This window comes from Pseudophryne corroboree, chromosome 6 (assembly GCF_028390025.1).
Source record: "Pseudophryne corroboree isolate aPseCor3 chromosome 6, aPseCor3.hap2, whole genome shotgun sequence".
Classification (NCBI taxonomy): Eukaryota; Metazoa; Chordata; class Amphibia; order Anura; family Myobatrachidae; genus Pseudophryne; species Pseudophryne corroboree.
In genome coordinates, this window is record NC_086449.1 from 175,951,320 (window position 1) to 175,973,607 (window position 22,288).

The following is a 22,288-nucleotide window of genomic DNA, read 5'->3' on the forward strand; positions in this document are numbered from 1 at the left end:
CAGCCGTGGACTACCGTACTGTACTGTGTCTGCTGCTAATATAGACTGGATGATAATGAGATGTAGTATGTATAAAGAAGAAAGAAAAAAAAACCACGGGTAGGTGGTATACAATTATGGATGGACTGCCGAGTGCCGACACAGAGGTAGCTACAGCCGTGAACTACCGTACTGTGTCTGCTGCTAGTATAGACTGGATGATAAATAATGATATAAAAAATATATATATATCACTACTGCAGCCGGACAGGTATATATTATATAATGACGGACCTGCTGGACACTGTCTGTCAGCAGAATGAGTTTTTTAATTTTTATAGAATAAAAAAACACCACACAAGTCACACGACGAGTGTACTTTTTCAGGCAGACATTCAATCACAATATACTATACTGGTGGTCAGTGTGGTCAGGTCACTGGTCACAGTGGTCAGTGGTCAGTCACACTGGCAGTGGCACTCTGGCAGCAAAAGTGTGCACTGTTTAATATGTACTCCTGGCTCCTGCTATAACCTATAACTGCTCCCCAGTCTCCCCCACAATTAAGCTGTGTGAGCACAGTCAGATATTATACATAGATGATGCAGCACACTGGGCTGAGCACAGATATGGTATGTGAGTGTGACTGAGTCACTGTGTATCGTTTTTTTCAGGCAGAGAACAAGAACAGAACGGATTATTAAATAATAATAAATTATAAAACTGCACTGGTGGTCAGGTCACTGGTCATCAGTCACTAGTATAACTCCTCCTAAGCTCCAGTAAGTAAATGAAGTGTCTCACTCTCACTCTCCTATCTATTTTAATTTCTAAACGGAGAGGACGCCAGCCACGTCCTCTCCCTATCAATCTCAATGCACGTGTGAAAATGGCCGCGACGCGCGGCTCCTTATATAGAATCCGAGTCTCACGATAGAATCCGAGCCTCGCGAGAATCCGACAGCGTGATGATGACGTTCGGGCGCGCTCGGGTTAACCGAGCAAGGCGGGAAGATCCGAGTCGCTCGGACCCGTGTAAAAAAACATGAAGTTCGGGCGGGTTCGGATTCAGAGAAACCGAACCCGCTCATCTCTAATAATCAGTGTCTTAATTATTGATCCATATCTTTGATTATTATAACATAAGCGTCTCCTATTCATGCGTAGTGGCAGCTCATATACATACACATATTTCTTTTTAGTAGCCGATAGATCTGTCCGTGCATACAGGAATGGTGGCATACACACGCTTCTTTTCATTTCAGAGCGGCTCTTTCATCCACACCATGATTATGATTATGATGTGTATATATTTATGAATTTTACTTACATGTGCACGTCATCATGTGGTATTATTGAACTATATGAACCTCATGTCTTTCTCCTGTTCTATTAATTATCGGCTACTAAAAAGAAATATGTGTATGTATATGAGCTGCCACTACGCATGAATAGGAGACGCTTATGTTATAATAATCAAAGATATGGATCAATAATTAAGACACTGATTGATACACATATGTTTAGTAATCAAGATACGGATTGCTATTTGATTATCCATTGATTTTTTGATGCATTAGGTGCGACATTAATTGTTATAGATTACTGTAGTGTGCATTTATACCATTCCTGTCCTCTTGGAGGACCAGAGCCGGCCATAGGCATAGGCAAACTAGGCAATTGCCTAGGGCATTTGATATGCCTAGGGGCATCAGCAGCTTCTGCTGATTAAAATGATATGCGGCATGCCTATATTCTGTGTGTAGCATTTCATATGCAGATACAGCCAGTCTCACACAGTATATAGGCATGCTGCATATCATTTTAATTAGCAGAAGCTGCTTGTGCATCCTAGCCACATAGCAATGCAAATAAGTTGCATTTTCATTAAAAAAATGTGCCCGACGTTAGCATTGAGGCAAGATTTATGAGGACACATCTGTATCCAAGCAGAGGCAGAGGTCACAGTGTTAGTGACAGTGTGAGTGCTGTATGCATGTGAGTGGGTTGGTTGTGCAGTAGTGTTCGGAATATATGTAAGGAGCATTATGTGTGTCATGTAAAAATGCATTAATAATGTGCAACATATGTGTAAGGGGCACTATGTGTGTCATTATGTGTATAAGGGCATTAATAATGTGCGACATATGGGTAACAGGGTACTACTGTATGTTTGTCATTATGTGTATAGGGGCACTAATAATGTGCAGCAAATGTGTAGGGGGCACTTTGTGTGTCATGTGTATAATGGCATTAATAATGTGCAGCATATATGTAAGGGACATTATGTGTAAAAGGGCATTAATAAAGATTGTCATAATGTGTAAGGCGCATAATGTTTATAAGGACATTAATAATGTGTCTCATATGTGTAAGGGGCATTACTGTATGGCATTATGTGTATAAGGTGCTCTACTATGTGGTATTGCGTGTAGAAAGGGCACTACTGTGTCGTCTAATGTGAATAAAGAGCAATAGGCTGTGGTGTAATGTGAATAAGGAGCAATTCAGTGTGATGTAATGTGAATAAGGGGCTCTACTGTGAGGAGTAATGTTTATAAGGTAAAGTGATACTACTGTGGGATGTAATATGAATTATGGACACTATCGCATGATCAAATGTGAATAAAGTTGCAGTACTGTGTGGCGTAATTGGAATTGGGGTTACTATTGTGTGGTCATGCCCCTTCCCAGAAAAACCACACCCCTTTTTGGGCTGTGCGCCAAATGTGTGAACTGTTCCTATTTAAAATATAGGGGGTACAAACACCAAAATAAGGACTGCTATGGATGAGGGGTGGTGGTGCTGGGAAAGAGGTGACAGGTCAGAGGCAGAACCAGCGGTGGTGCTAGGGGGCACCAGCCAAAATCTTGCCTAGGGCATCATATTGGTTAGGGCCGGCTCTGTGGAGGACTACTATTCCCTCTTATTAAAGGGGATATACGCCAGTAGATTAGGCAGTTGCCGCTAACCGGGTATATGCTTTCAGAATGAGATCCAATCATTTATTAAGAGAGATCTCTTGGAACCTTTAGCTACCCGTAAAATTATTTAATTAATATTTCACTTTTTATTTCACTTTTTTCTCATCATTATATGTTAGAAGTAACCTTTGGATGGGTTATTCTTACTATGAGGTCAATGATGAGCTATCTACACTATGAAATGATTATCATTATTTTTTGATTGTATATTTGTCATATTAGCAGGTACGTGGCTATGTTTTAAATTTATCTATTTGGAGACTTTATTAGTACAATATAAGGAATATTAACCACGTACAAGCCATGTAATGATTTTGTGTCACCAAAAGTCAATTTTGACCGACCTGTTTTGTTTGTGTCCTATTTTTGACCACTTTATCTTAACAATCTTAATAAATGTTAAGTTTTAATCTTACAATATTTACGAATTTAAATAAAAAAGAGTGCGCCACAAAGTAAGCCTTATCTGGGTGACGACCGTTCTATGGTCGTTCTCCCTTTTGTCCCTTTTCTAGCTTCCTATCCAGCCTATGGTGGTGACTATTCCTGCTTTCTGTAATACCCCTTTCTCACTGCCTGAGGCGGGGTCGCACCCAGGAGCCTGACACGGGAGCATCCAGGGTGCGACCCGCCTCAGGCGCTTTTCACACCACAGTTAGCAGCCCTGCATATTGCCGGGTTGCTGACGTCAGCGGTGACGTGGTGGGGGCAGTGCTTGGAGATCACATGATCTACAAGCGCTGCCCGTACATAGAGAGTGAACGGGAAACGGGTCGCATTGACCCAGCTCCCGTTCACACCGCACAGTGAGCCGGGTTGAACACAAATTCAACCCTGCTCAAGAACAGGGTAGAAATACCGGGTCACTCGACCCGGTATTTCAACCCTGGCACCCTTTCACACTGCACATGAACACGGGTAATGCGCGTTCATGTGCCAAAAACCCGTGTTCAGAGGTGCTGGTGTGAAAGGGGTATAACTGAACTTTCATTATCTGTATTTTGTCTCCCCATTATGGGCTTGGTTTGTTTCCTGGATTATTCTGAGTTCTCCTGCTCCTTTGACAAACTTGCCTACTCTGGATTACAGAATGTATTTGTCTGCTGCCAGCCCTCACTTATTTTATAGCCTGTTTAATGGTGACTGCTTGTCTGCCAACAGCTCTGACCCAGCCTGTTTATCTTTATCTGGCTGTGTGCTACAAGACCTCACCCAGTCTGTTTAACTGTATGGGCCATTATGCCTCCTGCTCTAATACAGCATTGTACTGTATGAATTGCATGTCACTACCAGTCCTGTTTTTGTGGCATTTGTCTAATAGAGTCTCACCTCAGTGTCTAGTCACTATTAGACAGTATATAAACTCCGTATATAGTGTTCGGTTATGTTAACCTTGACTATACCTTTTTGTCATAAGCCACTAATGCTTGGAGTGGAAGATCCGCTGGCATCCGAATAAGCATGTTGAGCTTAAAGGGAAAGGTGGCTTGTTAAAATGAGCAAATCATGAGGTAGTAAGAAGGGTTTCACTTACAAGATTATCATTTTGCAAGAGGGAATTATTTGAAATTAAAATAAGATTTTACTCACCGGTAAATCTATTTCTCGTAGTCCGTAGTGGATGCTGGGAACTCCGTAAGGACCATGGGGAATAGCGGCTCCGCAGGAGACTGGGCACAACTAAAAGAAAGCTTTTAGACTACCTGGTGTGCACTGGCTCCTCCCACTATGACCCTCCTCCAAGCCTCAGTTAGGATACTGTGCCCGGAAGAGCTGACACAATAAGGAAGGATTTTGAATCCCGGGTAAGACTCATACCAGCCACACCAATCACACCGTATAACTTGTGATACTATACCCAGTTAACAGTATGAAATATAACTGAGCCTCTCAACAGATGGCTCAACAATAACCCTTAGTTAGGCAATAACTACATACAAGTATTGCAGACAATCCGCACTTGGGATGGGCGCCCAGCATCCACTACGGTCTACGAGAAATAGATTTACCGGTGAGTAAAATCTTATTTTCTCTGACGTCCTAGTGGATGCTGGGAACTCCGTAAGGACCATGGGGATTATACCAAAGCTCCCAAACGGGCGGGAGAGTGCGGATGACTCTGCAGCACCGAATGAGAGAACTCAAGGTCCTCCTCAGCCAGGGTATCAAATTTGTAGAATTTTGCAAACGTGTTTGCCCCTGACCAAGTTGCAGCTCGGCAAAGTTATAAAGCCGAGACCCCTCGGGCAGCCGCCCAAGATGAGCCCACTTTCCTCGTGGAATGGGCTTTTACTGATTTAGGATTCGGCAATCCAGCTGCAGAATGCTCCAGCTGAATTGTGCTACAAATTCAGCGAGCAATAGTCTGCTTAGAAGCAGGAGCACCTATTTTGTTGGGTGCCTACAGGATAAAAAGCGAGTCAGTTTTCCTGACTCCAGCCGTCCTGGAAATATACATTTTTAAGGCCCTGACTACGTCCAGTAACTTGGAATCTTCCAAGTCCCTAGTAGCCGCAGGCACTACAATAGGTTGGTTTAAGTGAAAAGCTGATACCACCTTAGGGAGAAACTGGGGACGAGTCCTTAATTCTGACCTATCCATATGGAAAATCAGATAAGGGCTTTTACATGACAAAGCCGCCAATTCTGACACACGCCTGGTCGAAGCCAAGGCCAATAACATGACCACTTCCACGTGAGATATTTCAAATCCACAGTTTTAAGTGGCTCAAACCAATGTGATTTTAGGAAACTCAACACCACGTTGAGATCCCAAGGTGCCACAGGAGGCACAAAAGGGGGCTGAATATGTAGCACTCCCTTTACAAATGTCTGAACTCCAAGCAGTGAAGCCAGTTCTTTCTGGAAGAAAATAGACAGAGCCGAAATCTGGACCTTAATGGAACCCAAGTTTAGGCCCATAGTCACTCCTGACTGTAGGAAGTGCAGAAAACGACCCAGCTGAAATTCCTCTGTTGGGGCCTTCCTGGCCTCACACCACGCAACATATTTTTGCCAAATACGGTGATAATGGTTTGCGGTTACTTCTTTCCTGGCTTTTATCAGCATAGGAATGACTTCCTCCGGAATGCCTTTTTCCTTTAGGATCTGGAATTCAACCGCCATGCCGTCAAACGCAGCCGCGGTAAGTCTTGGAACAGACAGAGCCCCTGCTGTAGCAGATCCTGTCTGAGCGGTAGAGGCCATGGGTCCTCTGATATCATTTCTTGAAGTTCTGGGTACCAAGCTCTTCTTGGCCCATCTGGAACCATGAGCATCGTTCTTACTCCTCGTTTTCTTATTATTCTCAGTACCTTTGGTATGAGAGGCAGAGGAGGGAATACATAAACCGACTGGTACACCCACGGTGTCACTAGAGCGTCCACAGCTATTGCCTGAGGGTCCCTTGACCTGGCGCAATATCTAGTTTTTTGTTTAGGCGGGACACCATCATGTCCACCTGTGGCCTTTCCCAACGGTTTACCAACAGTTGGAAGACTTCTGGATGAAGTCCCCACTCTCCCGGGTGTAGGTCGTGTCTGCTGAGGATGTCTGCTTCCCAGTTGTCCACTCCCGGAATGAACACTGCTGACAGTGCTAAGACGTGATTCTCCGCCCATCGGAGAATCCTTGTGGCTTCTGCCATTGCCATCCTGCTTCTTGTGCCGTCCTGTCGGTTTACAAGGGCGACTGCCGTGATGTTGTCTGATTGGATCAGTACCGGCTGTTTTTGAAGCAGAGGCCTTGCCAGACTTAGGGCATTGTAAATGGCCCTCAGTTCCAGAATATTTATGTGTAGGGACGACTCCTGACTTGACCAAAGTCCTTGGAAATTTCTTCCCTGTGTGGCTGCCCCCCAGCCTCGAAGGCTGGCATCCGTGGTTACCAGGACACAGTCCTGTATGCCGAATCTGCGGCCCTCTTGAAGATGAGCACTCTGCAGCCACCACAGTAGAGATACCCTGGTCCTTGGAGACAGGGTTATCAGCCGATGCATCTGAAGATGCGATCCCGACCACTTGTCCAAGAGGTCCCACTGAAAGGTTCTTGCATGGAACCTGCCGAATGGAATTTTGCTTCGTAAGAAGCTACCATTTTTCCCAGGACTCGTGTGCAGTGATACACCGATACCTGTTTTGGTTTCAGGAGGTCTCTGACTAGAGATGACAGCTCCTTGGCTTTCTCCTGCGGGAGAAACACTTTTTTCTGTTCTGTGTCCAGAACCATCCCCAGGAACAGTAGGCGTGTGGTAGGAACCAGCTGTGACTTTGGAATGTATAGAATCCATCCGTGCTGTTGTAGCACTTCCCGAGATAGTGCTACTCCGACCAACAACTGCTCCTTGGACCTCGCCTTTATAAGGAGATCGTCCAAGTACGGGATAATTAAAACTCCCTTTTTTCGAAGGAGTATCATCATTTCTGCCATTACCTTGGTAAAGACCCTCGGTGCCGTGGACAGTCCAAACGGCAGTGTTTGGAATTGGTAATGGCAATCCTGTACCACAAATCTGAGGTACTCCTGGTGAGGATGGTAAATGGGGACATGTAGGTAAGCATCCTTGATGTCCAGGGATACCATGTACTCCCCCTCCGCCAGGCTTGCAATAACCGCCCTGAGCGATTCCATCTTGAACTTGAATTTTTTTATGTATGTGTTCAAGGATTTCAAATTTAAAATGGGTCTCACCGAACCGTCCGGTTTCGGTACCACAAACAGTGTGGAATAGTAACCCCGTCCTTGTTGAAGTAGGGGCACCTTGACTATCACCTGCTGGGAATACAGCTTCTGAATTGCCTCTAGCACAGCCTCCCTGCCTGAGGGAGTTGTCGGCAGGCAGATTTGAGGAAACGGCAGGGGGGAGACACCTCGAATTCCAGCTTGTACCCCTGAGATACTACTTGAAGGATCCAGGGATCCACCTGTGATCGAGCCCACTGGTCGCTGAAATTTTTGAGGCGGCCCCCCACCGTACCTGGCTACGCCTGTGGAGCCCCCGCGTCATGCGGTGGACTCAGAGGAAGCGGGGGAAGAAATTTGATTCAGGGAACTGGCTGACTGGTGCAGCTTTTTCCCTCTTCCCTCGTCTCTGTGCAGAAAGGAAGCGCCTTTGACCCGCTTGCTTTTCTGAAGCCGAAAGGACTGTACCTGATAATACAGTGCTTTCTTAGGCTGTGAGGAAACCTGAGGTAAACATTTTTCTTCCCAGCTGTTGCTGTGGATACGAGGTACCAGAGACCATCCCCAAACAATTCCTCACCCTTATAAGGCTCTATGTGCCTTTTAAAGTCAGCATCACCTGTCCAGTGTCGGGTCTCTAATACCCTCCTGACAGAATGGACATTGCATTAATTCTGGATGCCAGCCGGCAAAATATCCCTCTGTGCATCCCTCATATATAAGACGACGTCTTATGTTCGCAAAATAGTATCCCTGTTTGACAGGGTTACAAACCACGCTGCAGCAGCACTATCTGCAGGTCTCAGTCTAGTACCTGAGTGTGTAAATACAGACTTCAGGATAGCCTCCTGCTTTTTATCAGCAGGTACCTTCAAAGTGGTCGTATCCTAAGACGGCAGTGCCACCTTTTTTGACAAACGTGTGAGCGCCTTATCCACCCTAGGGGATATCTCCCAGCGTAACTTATCCTCTGGCGGGAAAGGGTACGCCATCAGTAACTTTTTAGAAATTACCAGTTTCTTATCGGGGGAACCCACGCTTTTTCACACTTCATTCACTCATTTGATGGGGGAACAAAACACTGCCTGTTTTTTCTCCCCAAACATAAAACCCTTTTTTAGTGGTACTTGGGTTAATGTCAGAAATGTGTAACACATTTTTTATTGCCGGGATCATGTAACGGATGTTCCTAGTGGATTGTGTATATGTCTCAACCTCGTCGACACTGGAGTCAGACTCCGTGTCGACATCTGTGTCTGCCATCTGAGGGAGCGGGTGTTTTTGAGCCCCTGATGGCCTTTGAGACGCCTGGGCAGGCGCGGGCTGAGAAGCCGGCTGTCCCATAGCTGTTACGTCATCCAGCCTTTTATGTAAGGAGTTGACACTGTCGGTTTATACCTTCCACCTATCCATCCACTCTAATGTCGGCCCCACAGGGGGCGACATCACATTTATCGGTATCTGCTCTGCCATCACATAAGCCTCCTCATCAAACGTGTCGACACAGCCGTACCGACACACCGCGCACACACAGGGAATGCTCTGACTGAGGACAGGACCCCACACAGCCCTTTGGGTAGACAGAGAGAGAGTATGCCAGCACACACCAGAGCGCTATATAATTTAGGGATTAACACTATATTGAGTGAATTTTTCCCAATAGCTGCTTGTATATACAATATTGCGCCTAAATTTAGTGCCCCCCCCTCTCTTTTTAACCCTTTGAGCCTGCAAACTACAGGGGAGAGCCTGGGGAGCTGTCTTCCAGCTGCACTGTGAAGAGAAAATGGCGCCAGTGTGCTGAGGGAGATAGCTCCGCCCCTTTTTCGCTGACTTTTCTCCCACTTTTTTATGGATTCTGGCAGGGGTATATATCACATATATAGCCTCTGGGGCTATATATTGTGATATATTTGCCAGCCAAGGTGTTTTTATTGCTGCTCAGGGCGCCCCCCCCAGCGCCCTGCACCCTCAGTGACCGAAGTGTGAAGTGTGCATGGGGAGCAATGGCGCACAGCTGCAGTGCTGTGCGCTACCTTGGTGAAGACTGAAGTCTTCTGCCGCCGATTTTCCGGACCTCTTCTTGCTTCTGGCTCTGTAAGGGGGACGGCGGCGCGGCTCCGGGAACGAACACCAAGGCCAGTTCCATGCGGTCGATCCCTCTGGAGCTAATGGTGTCCAGTAGCCTAAGAAGCCCAAGCTAGCTGCAAGCAGGTAGGTTCGCTTCTTCTCCCCTTAGTCCCTCGATGCAGTGAGCCTGTTGCCAGCAGGTCTCACTGTAAAATAAAAAACCTAAAATAAACTTTCTTTCTAGGAGCTCAGGAGAGCCCCTAGTGTGCATCCAGCTCGGCCGGGCACAGATATCTAACTGAGGCTTGGAGGAGGGTCACAGTGGGAGGAGCCAGTGCACACCAGGTAGTCTAAAAGCTTTATTTTAGTTGTGCCCAGTCTCCTGCGGAGCCGCTATTCCCCATGGTCCTTACGGAGTTCCCAGCATCCACTAGGATGTCAGAGAAATGAGATTTAAATTAGATAAAAAGGTGAAGAGGCATCATTAACATACCAGGGGATGTTCAATTGTTTGAAAAGTCAGTTGGGTGTCTGTTTTTTCCTATCTAATAGACAGGAAAAAACAGACACCCAACCGACTTTTCAAACATTTGAATTCCCCCCACCATGTTGATCTGTGAATGGGTCAGCATTTTTCACTCAGCAAAATTACTTGATTCTACAACACCTCTGAGAACGGAAGTGGTGGATTTCCCACTAGGCACGTGAGGCACGTGCCTAGGGTCGGCACTTGCTGAGAGCTGCACACCAAGTTGATGAGGTCAGGTGATTCAGTTTTTTTTTTGTCTTTACAACTTATTGTTTTAATATTTTAGTTTGCAACTGAGAGAAGTGGGACAATGGGCATCAAATTGTGGTCAAAGAGGTGGCAGTAGGGTGATGTTGGGGCTGTTTTGGCGCTCTCAAGGCACACAGACTGGCCCTGAAAGTAAAGGAGATGTGACGTGATGGGGGGATGGCCAATAATGTGCCTAGGGGCGGCCTAAACACCCTAAATCCACCCCTACCTCTGAGTTCTTTAGCAAGAAATTTGCTCCCCCCAGTTGCGCTCCTGTTAGAGCATTTTTAAGATCAATTTGTATAATGTATATATCACACATCATGATGTCCTCTAATGGTGTAAAACACACTTCAGTATAGATTGCCATGAAGTCTAGATCCAGGTTCCATTTTGGCCTTGATAGTGTTAATGTCAGACCTCACTAACATCTGCCCAGTCAATATGACCTCAATGTCATATACGTTGACATGCCTGAAGCAATATGTGGGCCTACAAGACAATTTTGATGCTAGATATCGACAGTCACCATGTGTCACCCATTCTATGCATTTTGTTAAATTAACAAAAGTTATTTTTATTTGTTTATGGAATAGTTTGAGGTACAGTAGATATAATTTATTCAAAGCCTTTAAAAAAAGAAAAAACAACTTTAAAGCTACATTTGAATATTTCAGCTATTCTTTCCCCGGTGAATAGCCATAATTCTCTTGTTTGTGCAATCAGGCCATAGAACTAAATCATTCTACACATGTTGATGTCCCAGTTGTAACTTGAGGCTTGAGGGCATCATGGCATACAGTGTTTATAGGTACATAAAGGGAATTTCTGCTGTCCTCGAAGAATGCTTACAAGAAAATATTTTACTGGTAATGTGCTTCTGCAATGTAGGTTTTCAATTCAATTACCTCTCATGCTTTCTAATTATAATAATTATTATAAGATTTTCTTAGACTACCTTTTTGACGATCAATGTGGATTGAATATATTCACTTTCAGCAATGATTAGAAAGTAGTACTGTACAGTATGTCCACTTTCTTACATTAATATAATAAGTTAGGCCAGTGGTGCAAGTAGAAATAATGTCTTACAGGTACTGTGTGCCAGTGACGTGCGGTGAGGTAACTGGTTGGGGAGGCACTGGCAGCTAACAAGCCCTCCCCACCCCCCGAAAAAAAAAAAAAAGTGTGGTCCCCCCAACACATCAGTAAAACCAGCACTAGGCAGAACCAGCCAGGGGGAGTAATGCCATAGCAGGGGAGACACTCAGTGTGGTGTCCCCCTGCCATAACATTAATCTGCCCCCCCAGCCAGTCAGCCCAGGGTTGGAATTCCTCGGAAAGTGGGAACCCCAAAAAATAAAAATGGGGTCCCCCCTCCCGAGCAATAACCAGCACTGGGCTGATAGCCCAGTGCTATGCCCCGCACCCCTGGTGGCGGTGGGTGCGGGGTTCATTGTGTGTTAATATTGTTCTTTACAGGTGGCCTACAGGTCCCAGCAAGCCTGCCCCAGCATGCTGGCACTTGGAGAACCACAAGTGCCAGCATGCCCGGACATAAAGGGCCTGCTGGCACCTGTAGTCCACCTGCAAAGAATAATAATATTGTTCTTTACAGGTAGCCTACAGGTCCCAGCAAGCCTGCCCCAGCATGCTTGCACTTGGAGAACCACAAGTGCCAGCATTCCCGGACATAATGGGCCCGCTGGCACCTGTAGTCCACCTGTAAAGAAAATATTAAAATAAAACACCACACAAAAATAAGCTTTATTAAACTGGGTCTTCACCTGGGGGCGGCGGCCTTTAAGCTCTTTTGCGTGGCCGCCGCCTTCCCAGGGCTTCCGGCGTCTTCACCTGGGGGGCACCACACCCCCCAGGGCTTCCAGCGTCTTCACCTGGTGGGCGGCGGCTGCTAAGCTCTTTTGCATAGCCGCCGCCCAGCCAGGATTTCCGGCGTCTTCTCTCTTCAGGAGCTCTTCACTGCTCCTCCTCCGCCGTCGGACTGACTCTCCTCCGCCTCGCGCTGACTTATATAAGTCAGCCGGAGGGGGCGGGGCGATGACGCGGCGAACCGTGATTGGCTCGCGGCGGCCATATTGAATTTCAAAAATTACGCTGAGGCGCCATTTTTGAAACTGGAACCGCTCCGCTGCCAAACTCTGCAGATAAAGGTACATTTCCACCGCCGCCGCAACCCGCCACCCGCACCGCCGCCGCCCGCACCACCGCCGCATCCCGCCGCCCGCACCATCGCCGCATCTAGCCGCCCGCACCTCCTCCGCCAGCGTCGCCGACACAGTGATTGACAGCGGATCCAGTGACGGATCCGGTGGCCAATCACTGTGGCCTCACTGACAGGGACGTGCTTTCATATGTTGAAAGCACGTCCCTGTAGGAAAGCGGCACCTCTAATGGTGCCGCTTTCCCATATATTTTCAATGGGCTTTTACAGCCCATGGCTAGTCCCCGCCCGTGCCCGCCCCCCGCTCCCCATACTTTCCCCAGTGACAACGGGAGGCACCACGATCGGTGCCTCCCAAACACATACAGAGGGGAGCAATGTAAAGAATAATATTAAGAAGATACATATGACACAGAATATGTGTCATATGCATCTTCTTTGTATTAACTTAATCATTAATGACAGGGGAGGCACTGCCTCCCCTGCCTCCCCTGACTGCACGTCCCTGCTGTGTGTGTGCGTGCCAAAAAATGGGTGTGGTCAATGCCACATGGGACATGGCCAATGAAAATGGGGCATGATACACATATGCAGGGAGGGGCAGATACACATATGACCCCAATAGTGCCAGATACACGTTGCCCCACAGTGCCAGATACACATTGCCCCACAGTGCCAGATATACATTGTCCCACAATGCCAGATACACATTGCCTCACTGTGCCAGATACACAAATGCCTCCAGAGTGCCAGATATACATTGCCTCACAGTGCCAGATACACATTGCCCCACAGTGCCAGATACACAAATGCCCCCAGAGTGCCAGATATACATTGCCTCACAGTGCCAGATACACATTGCCCCACAGTTTCATATACACAAATGCCCCCAGAGTGCCAGATACACAAATGCCCCCACTGTGTCAGATATACATTGCCCCCCAGTGCCAGATACAGAAATGCCCCACAGTGCCAGATATGCCCCCAGTGTCAGATACACATGTACCCCCAGTGCCAGATATGCCCTCAGTGTCAGATTTGCCCCCACTGCAAGTTACACATGTCCCTGCAGTGCCAGATATGGCCACAGTGCTAGATACACATGTCCCTGCAGTGCCAGATATGCCCCCAGTGCCAGATACACATGTCCTCACAGTGCCAGGTATGCCCACAGTGTCAGATATGCCCTCAGTGTCAGATATGCCCCCAGTGCCAGATACACATGTCCCCGCAGTGCCAGATATGCCCCCAGTGCCAGATACACATGTTCCCCCAGTGCCAGATATGCCCACAGTGCCAGATATGCCCCCAGTGCCAGATATAGAAATGCCCCCAGTGCCAGATACACATGTCCCCCCAGTGCCAGATATGCCCACAGTGCCAGATATGCCCCCAGTGCCAGATATAGAAATGCCCCCAGTGCCAGATACACATGTCCCCCCAGTGCCAGATATGCCCTCAGTGTCAGATATGCCCCCAGTACCAGATACACATGTCCCCACAGTGCCAGATATGGCCACAGTGCCAGATACACATGTTCCCCCAGTGCCAGATATGCCCTCAGTGCCAGATACACATGTCCCCGCAGTGCCAGATATGCCCCCAGTGCCAGATACACATGTCCCCCCAGTGCCAGATATGCCCCCAGTGCCAGATACACATGCCCCCCCAGTGCCAGATACACATGTCCCCCCAGTGCCAGATATGCCTCAGTGCCAGATACACATGCCCCCCCAGTGCCAGATACACATGTCCCCCCCAGTGCCAGATATGCCTCAGTGCCAGATACACATGTCCCCCCAGTGCCAGATATGCTCCCAGTGCCAGGTATACATGCCCCCCTTCCCCTGCTGCTCACCGCTGCAGCTGTCGTGTGTGTGTGTGTGTGTGTGTGTGTGTGTGTGTGTGTGAGGGGAGGAGAGCGCAGCCTGCGCCTCTCCTGCCCCTCAGTCTCCGGTGGGTGTGGGTGCCTTAGTTCAATTCAGCGCCAATCCGTGAGCCAATCAAAGCTCGCGGTCTGACCGCGAGCTCTGATTGGCTCACGGGCGGCGCTGAATTGAATGAAGACACTGAGGGACAGGAGAGGCGCAGGCTGCGTTCTCCTCCCCTCACATCAGCGGCGGTCAGCAGCAGAGGTAGGGAGGGACAGACAGAGCGGCGAGGAGCGCCGGCCTGTCGGCATAGATATGGCGTACCCACAGCTAAATTCTTAAGGGTTCGCAGTACCCATCCGTACCCGCACACTTGCACCGCTGAGTTAGGCTATCCATAAGCAAAATGTTTGTGTATGCATAACAGTAGGGAGGGGATTATTGTTTATTATTACTTGTAAAAAAAAAGATATTGGGTATTTATCAAAGGCAGTAAGCCACTTGTCACTTTCCACAGCCGGCAGTGGCCATCGTCATCACTCTCTTGTGATAGCTTCAGGGCCGGTGCCAGAGTATTCAGCACACCCCTGCAATCTTTAAATTTGCGCCCTCCCACATTTTACAAAGAGCCAGCGTGCGACAAAAATGGGTGCATCTCACAAGGAAGGGGCATGGCCACACAACAGTACCTCCATTTCAAATTACGCCACACAATCCTTGTTCACATTACCCCGCGCATAGTAGTGCTGTTTATACACATGATGTCCCCAGTAGTGGCACCGGTTATACACATAATTGCCCCTGTATTAGCGCCGCTTATACACATAATAGCCCCTGTAGTAGTGCCAATATAACATAAAGAGGCGATCTCCCAGCGCTGCTATACACAATTTCCGGTCCGTATAGTTTCTTTTTCCTCAAAGAGAAAACAAATTAGTGAGTCCCCTTATTTTCAATCGATCCTTTCAGTCCCAATTTTTAGGAGACTGACCTTTATGATGGGCCCTATGTGCGTTGAAAGGTATCTTTGGGTCCTTGCTTCTATTCTGGACCTCCCCCAATGCTTGTTATATGGATAACTTCTCAATACACCATATCACATCAACTTTATAATAGGTCGCCCATCTGCACCAGGCTTACCTTTATATCAAGCCCTATGTGCGTTGAAAGGTATCTTTTTGGTCCCGACTTCTGTCCTCGACCTCCGATACCCCCACACTATTGGCTCCCGGGCGATCAATAAAATGGAAAATCCCGCCAGAAAAATGATGATTTTTTTATTACTAAAAAACTTTTTAGAACAATAAAATAGATAAAAATAAAAATAGTCCACAAGACAAAAATCAAAACAACACAGGAGATTCCCTATATGAGAAAAGGTGAGGCCACTTCCACTGGTACCCTTCAGATGGAACAAGGAAAAATAATTTTTAGGTTGCAACAATCCTTGCCAAAAAAATATTAGTACCAACATACGTGGTGTGGTTCAGCCTAGGGTCCTCCTGTGTAATTCACCAACGCGTTTCGGATAACAAATCCTTCCTCAGGGTGCATCCTGATCGCCCGGGAGCCAATAGTGTGGGGGTATCGGAGGTCGAGGACAGAAGTCGGGACCAAAAAGATACCTTTCAACGCACATAGGGCTTGATATAAAGGTAAGCCTGGTGCAGATGGGCGACCTATTATAAAGTTGATGTGATATGGTGTATTGAGAAGTTATCCATATAACAAGCATTGGGGGAGGTCCAGAATAGAAGCAAGGACCCAAAGATACCTTTCAACGCACATAGGGCCCATCATAAAGGTCAGTCTCCTAAAAATTGGGACTGAAAGGATCGATTGAAAATAAGGGGACTCACTAATTTGTTTTCTCTTTGAGGAAAAAGAAACTATACGGACCGGAAATTGTGTATAGCAGCGCTGGGAGATCGCCTCTTTATGTTATATTGTGACTAGAAAGGAGTGGTGCTCCTTATTTGGTGGTTTGCCGAGCTGCAGCTAGGGCGCAAGTTACTGTTACACATTTTTTTTGACCTGTAGTAGTGCCGGTTATACACATAATAGCTCCTGTAGTAGTTCCGCTTATACACATAATAGCCCCTGTATTAGCGCCGGTTATACACATAATAGCCCCTGTAGTAGTGCCGCTTATACAAATAATAGCCCCTGTATTAGCACCAATTATACACGTAATATCCCCTGTAGCAGCGCCGCTTATACACATATTAGCCCCTGTAGTAGCGCCGGTTATACACATAATAGCCCCTGTAGTAGCACCACTTATACACATAATAGCCCCTGTAGTAGTGCTGCTTATACACATAATAGCCCCTGTATTAGCGCCGGTTATACACATAATAGCTCCTGTAGTAGTGCCGCTTATACACATAATAATCCCTGTATTAGCACCAGTTTTACACATAATATCCCCTGTAGCAGTGCCGCTTATACACATATTAGCCCCTGTAGTAGCGCCGGTTATACACATAATAGCCCCTGTAGTAGTACCACTTATACACATAATAGCCAATGTAGTAGCGCCGATTACATATAATGCCCACAGAAGTACCGTTTATACAAATTATGCCCTATCCTCCCACACACACAAACACATAGAAAGATACTCACACACGCATACATATACACTCACACATTATACACACATACATACACAGATACACACACATACTGTAGATGCACACACACATACATACACATAGATGCACACACACACAGATACACACATACACTTTCTCACTCACTCTCCCTCAACATACTATCTGGCTGGCCTCATCTGTAGCAGTCCTCCTCTGCAGCCTGGTCCCATGTAGCTCCGCCCCTTGGCACCGTGTAGCTCTGCCCCCTTTTTGGACAGGACATGCAGACACTGCAGGGGTTAGGGGGAAGCTTCAAGCTGCTGGAGCCACTGCCTGTGAAACAGTGTAACAGGCACAGAAGCTGGAAGCAGCAGGGGGGCCCAGGCGCAGCACAGGGATGCAGAGCAGGGAGAGCGCCTGTCCATCCTGGCGCCTACCTGCTTTGCATCCCTTTGCTTAGCAGGAAGCGCCGGGCGTAGATAGCTTTATACTGTAGGCGCAGGGCTCTTCTTCCTGTTTATCATTGCCTACTTCTCTTGTAGAGCAGCTACACTCTACACCTCCTCCTTGAGCTCTTTGCCCCCGACTTCACTCGTTATCATTTCCTCTGAAGACTTAGGGGGTAATTCAGACCTGATCGCTAACGTGTGAATTCGCAAGGCGGACGATTATCGAATGACTGCACATGTGTACGGATCATAATGCGCATGCACAAGGCCAAACTGCAAAAGAAATCAGTGTCTTTTTTGATTGCTAGGTGAACGCAGGTTGATTGACCGGAAGTGAAGGTTTGGGGGTGGTAACTGGTCATTTTCTGAGCGTGTCAGGAAAAACGCAGGCATTCCCAAGCGATTTTAGGGAGGGTGTGTGACGACAGCTCCAGCCCGATCAGCCTATGTCTTTTATACTGTAGGAGTAAGTCCTGGGCTATGCACAGAGTGGAAAAAACATTTGATTATGAGTGAGTTGTGAACGGATATGTAGCTGACTGCGTTTTCAAACCTTTTAGAATGGTGTATGCAGACTTGCCCGGCGTGGATATTCACTCTGTCTTGGCGGCGAATATCCGATCGCAAACCTCTGCAAATTCGCAGAGGAGCAATAAGATCTAAATAAGGACCTTAGACCAGTTATTAGTACCTACGCTAATACAGATGTACCATCCCTTATCATTGCTGCGATGCGAACGCATTATGGCTAGGACTCAGGGGCTAATTCAGACCTGATCGCTGCTGTGCGTTTTCGAACAGCGGGCGATCAGGTCTAAACTGCGCATGCGCAGGCGCCGCAGTGCACTTGTGCATGCCAGAGATGCGATCGGCATCTTTGCCCAGCAATCGCCTCTGACTGATTGACAGGCAGAAGCTTTCGCTAGGTGGGAGGGAGCGGCCGGCGGTATCGGGATGCCGTTTTGGGGTCACGGTCCGGGCAATGCAGGCGTGTCCGGACTATGCGGGGGGCAGTCTGCGGTGGCTGAGTGACATCACATGCAGCAGCTGTGACCCGGAAAGCGACGGGTAGCTCCCTGCCAGCGCACAGGAGCTGCGCTGGTAGGGAGCTACTCATCAGGTACAAAAGCATCACTGCAATGTGATGTTTTTGTACCTGTGCGGCGCGGGGAGGGCCAGACATGCGGGGTGGACTAGCCCTGTTCCGGGCGTCCCCTCACATGTCAGAGTGGCTGATCGAAGCCATGCTAAATTTTGCACGGCTACGATCAGGTCTGAATTAGCCCCTTAGAGCGCCCGGAAGTGAATAGTTGCACATGCAATTGCACAATGTAAATCCAATGGATCATGGGTGTGACTATTCGCACATGCACAATGACAGGGAACATTATTCGCAGTAATGTAGTCGCAAATAGTCTCGGGAGAGCTAAGGGCTGTTACATCTGTAGGTACAAGTTTCAGTTTACTCTGAAAATTTTCCGTTGCACCCCTGCCATCAGTGGCTGTGTTGAGAGTTGTAGTTCTATTTGTTACTTGTCTACTGTATTGCAGTGTACTGTTTTACTATGCACTGTCTTATTGTCTCATCATCCACAGCACTGCAGATCACTTGTAGCAAACTATAAATACTTTGGCCTAGATTTATCAAGCCTTGGGGAGTGATAAATTGCACGATAATAAAGTACCAACCAATCAGCTCCTAAATGTCATTTTTCCCAAACACAGCCTGTTACATGGCAGATATGAGCTGGTTGGTTGGTACTTTATCACTGGGCAATTTATCACTCTCCAGGGCTTGATAAATCTGGGCCACATTGTTTTATTAACCACTTAATTGACAATTTTTTCCCCCCAAAATTGTGTAGAAAATGTAATATTTTTTTTTATTTAATAAAGTTTAAAAAGTATTTTTAAAGATATATTTAAATATTTTATTTTAAAAATATATACCTTGGGGGTGAACAATACAGAGAAGTTTCTTAGTACAATGAAGCATAGAAGATAATCAAATCAAAAACAGGTGTGTGAGGGGCGAGGATGGGGCAATTGAGGGTAGATAATAAGTATAAGGGGGCAAGTTTTGAGTTAGAGTTATGTATTATGAGGGTGAAGCAGTTAACACATCAATAGAGTTAATTAAGATCCAGGGCTTAATTCTTTTATTTGGGTTAATAAAAGGGGGGGTTGTTTTGGTTAGATGGAGGGAGGTAACATACCTCCCAACATGACCCTCTCCAGGAGGGACAGAATGCTCTACTCCTTGACTTTTCTCTTACTGTAATTTATGATTGCCATCACCTGTGCTGAAACGCGTTTCGTATCCATTAACCTGTTCAGTACAGGTGCCGGCAATCATAAATTAAGAGGAAAGTCCAGAAGCAGAGCATTGTGTCCCTCCTGGAGAGGGTCATGTTGGGAGGTATGAGGTAATGAGGTGGTTAATGAATATAAATCAAATTAATAGATGATGCAGGGATTAATTAATAATGGGGATAAGGGAGTTAATAATTATAAAGGGGTTAAGTAATCATGAAGAAATTAAGGGGGTAATTCAGAGTTGATCGCAGCAGCAAATTTGTTAGCAGTTGGGCATAACCATGTGCTACTGGTGGCAGTATGTGGATAAGCGGCATAACTGCAGGAAGCATTTTGTGTATAAGCACTGCAGCACAACTACAGGGGCATGTTTGTAAGTGGCACAACTACAGTGGGCATTGTTCGTAAGGAGCATAACTACTGTGGGCATTATGTGTGTACGCGGCACAACTACAGTGGGCATTGTGTGTGAAAGGGGCATAACTAGCAGCAGCTGGAAGACATGCAGCACTGCCGATCCTCGGACACCTGTAGCCAGCACATATGTTACATACATCATTGCATGTATGTCATATGTGCTATCCTGCTCCCCTCTGCATGATATGGTGTTATAATACTGGTTTTGCACATTAGTGTGCTTTTTTGGTTGCATTGGGTATGGGATGCCAAGAGGCCGGGTTTACGGCAGTCAGCATACCGTCGCCAGGATCCCGGACTCTAGATTGACAGCAGGGGGGTGAGCGCAACAAAGCCCCTTATGGGTGGAAATTGCCCCTGTTAGCTGGTATTCCGGCTAGCGGAATTGTCTGTGGTCGGGTTTCCGGCATCGGTATCCTGACCATCGGGATCCTGACTGCCGGCAATGACACTACATCCTCTTTGTAACACATCTGACAAAGCATCAGGATACCCAGAGTAAATATGGGGCTAGTTCCTGGGACTAGGGCACAGAAGACTGTGGGGTAAATTTACTAAGATTCGTATTTTCCCGTTTCAGGTCAAAGTTCAATCACGAATGACATCGAAAGTGTAAAACTGCAACTTTTTGAATTGATTACGACTAATTTACTAAGCTGTCGTATTCGTGTTTTTCTTTTGTTCCGATGTCGATGTCATTCGTGGTTTTCTGCTGTAGAATGCGGCCGCGTTTGTTGTTTCGCGGCCGTGTTTTTGGTTTTTTTTACGACTGCGTCACATGTCTGTTACGGCAGTGATTTAGAAATTGCGGCCGCGTTTTTAGTCCTAAGTTTCGTTTTTGTCACGCGTCCGTGATTGGTTGTATTCGTGAAGGAGGAGTGTCTGTGCATATTACTATAAAACCGCCCCAAACACACCGCACCTCGTGGGTTTAGCTAGTGGAGAGGAGAGAGGAAGGTGTATTTGGAGTTGGTGAGTTTGGTGGAGTTTTTGGAGGATTTGGAGAGGAGTTTTGTGATTGTTGAGTGCTGTACTGTGTGTGTAAGTAGTCTTGTCATATTTGTAGTATTGTTTTTTCTCAGTTTGTCTACTTTTTTGTCCTTGTTTTTTTTTTTTAAGTCTTTTGTCATTGTTTGTGAGTGAGTGAGTGAGTGAGTGAGTGAGTGAGTGAGTGAGCGTGTGTGTTGGCTGTGTGGTGTGTAGTAGTAGTAGTAGTGGAGGAGTGTGTTTTGTGTTTTGATTTTTCAGTGTTTTTTGTCGTTTGTCATCATGTCAGACTCAGAGGTCAGTGTGGTGGCGGAGGTTAGTGAGGTGGAGGCTGGTAGTGAGGTGGAGGCTGGTAGTGAGGTGGAGGCTGTTAGTGAGGTGGAGGCTGTTAGTGAGGTGGAGGGGGGTAGTGAGAGGGAGGAGGTTAGTGAGGAGGAGGAGGAGGGGGTGCCTGTTGCTGCATTTTCCAGTGATAGTGATGGTGTTGTGGCTCCGCAGCCACGCACCACTACCAAGACTGGCAGGAATATTAAGTTCAGCTATGCTGAAAACATGGCGTTGGTGCGTGAGCTGATGAAGCACCATCGCCAATTGTTTGGTCAGGATGCTGGCAAGGTGTCCTCCCGCAGGAAGTCTGTCCTGTGGGGGCAAGTAATAGTTGCCGTCAATAGTGAGGGTGTGGTGAGGCGGACTGAGGACATGTGTCGCAAGAGGTTCTATGACATAAAGCGGCGTGTCAAGGCCAAGATGGCCAAAGAGGCAAAATCTGCCAGAAAAACCGGAGGTGGCCCCCCTTTCCGGGCAACCTATCGGGAGTGGGAGGAGCCTGTGCGGGCATTGATTCCTGCAGAAGTGGTGTCTGCTACTCATGTCCGGGATTCGGACCGACCCACGCAGGATGGTGAGTTGGATTTGTTATATTTATATTTAAATGTCCTCTAAATGTTTTTTTAAGCATTTTTTAAGGTTAAAGGAAG